Source organism: Erinaceus europaeus, chromosome 1, assembly GCF_950295315.1.
Source record: "Erinaceus europaeus chromosome 1, mEriEur2.1, whole genome shotgun sequence".
Lineage (NCBI taxonomy): Eukaryota > Metazoa > Chordata > Mammalia > Eulipotyphla > Erinaceidae > Erinaceus > Erinaceus europaeus.
The window spans coordinates 98,373,350-98,375,003 of record NC_080162.1 but is presented as its reverse complement, the minus strand read 5'-3'; positions in this window follow the sequence as shown (position 1 = coordinate 98,375,003).

The following is a 1,654-nucleotide window of genomic DNA, read 5'->3' as shown; positions in this document are numbered from 1 at the left end:
AGCTTCTTTACCTCTTCTGCCTCTACTAGCACCTAAACTTTTCTCTCGGGATCCCATTCCCTCTGCTCCTACAATCTTTACTGATGGCGGAAAAAGGGGAGCTGCTGCCCTTATATATTACCCAGACAAACAATCTCCTAAACCTCTCTTTACTGAGCTTCCTGATAATTCCCCTCAGTACAAAGAACTTTATGCTGTTTTTCTTGCACTAAAAGCTGTACCAGAATCCTTCAACCTTTTTTCTGACAGTGTGTATACTGTTAACTTACTTCCATGGCTTGCTCGTTCGTATGTGAAAATTGATGACAACCCACTTTCCCCTCTCTTGATTCAAATCGCCTCTATGCTCTGTTCTCGAACCCAACCACTGTATATTCAACACCTTCGTTCCCACAGCCCTCTTCCTGGTTCCCTGTCCGAAGGGAATGCCGCAGTTGACCGCCTTGCCTCCACAGGAACTTTCCCAGTCTCTGTCTCTGATCCTGCTAATTTTCACTCTCTAACCCATGTTAATCTTAAAGGCCTTCAAGCTCGATTCCCTGATGTTCCTGTACCACAGTTAAAACATATCCTTGCTACATGCTCTTCTTGTGCAAATCTCATAAAGACACCTGCTATCCAGACCCTTGGGGTTAACCCCCGAGATTTAAAAGCTAATGCTATTTGGCAAATTGATGTCACCCACATACCAAACTTTGGCAAACAAAAATATGTGTTTGTCTCAATTGATACCTTTTCTAAATTTATGTGGGCTACAGCTCAGACAGGAGAAAGTGCTAAAAAGCTTGTAAGCCATATGCTCTCTTGTTTTGCCGTTATGGGGGTCCCATTACTTTTGAAAACAGACAATGCACCTATGTTTTCAAGCAAACAATTTAAAGATTTTTGTTCCCTCTGGAATATTACTCATACCACGGGCATTCCCTACAATCCACAGGGACAAGGCATTGTCGAAAGGGCCCATCAAACACTGAAGGCTCAACTAAATAAAGATAAAGGAGGAACATATCCCCCCAATATCCAGCTAGCAAAAGCCTTAACTACGTTAAATCTCTTTAATATTTACAATAACTCAGCCTTACCCCCTATTATTCTTCACTGGCAAACACCATCTACCCTCCCATCTATTAAGGTGAAATGGAGAGACCCACTCGATAAAGTTTGGAAAGGGCCTGACCCATTATTGACCATGGGAAGGGGTTTCGCATGCATTTTCCCTCAAAATTTCTCTAAACCTGTCTGGGTTCCTGCCCGCCATGTCCGACAATACCCGCAGGATGGCGCTGTTATTCCTGAAGAACAAGAAATACTACAAGAGGACCAGATGCAGGATACATCCCAGGACCCGTAATACGACATGGCAGAACCTGCAAATCTGGCTCACAGAGACCTCTCTCCTACCCTTTCCCTGTATGTCTTATGTTATAACTGGCCAGTTGTTTTTGTGAATGAGTGTGTTAAATGACAAAATTTTTTTTCTTTTTTTTTGCATGACCCATCTGCTTGGAGTACTCTAAAAGGTTATTGGCCTTATATAAAAATGCTGGACGCAGCCAAAGTTTCTGGAGACGTCCAGAAACATTCCAAAAAATTTTTTTTCTTTCTCCCTCTTTTGAATTTTATATATAGTATTGGTATATATGTAAGTGTTTAG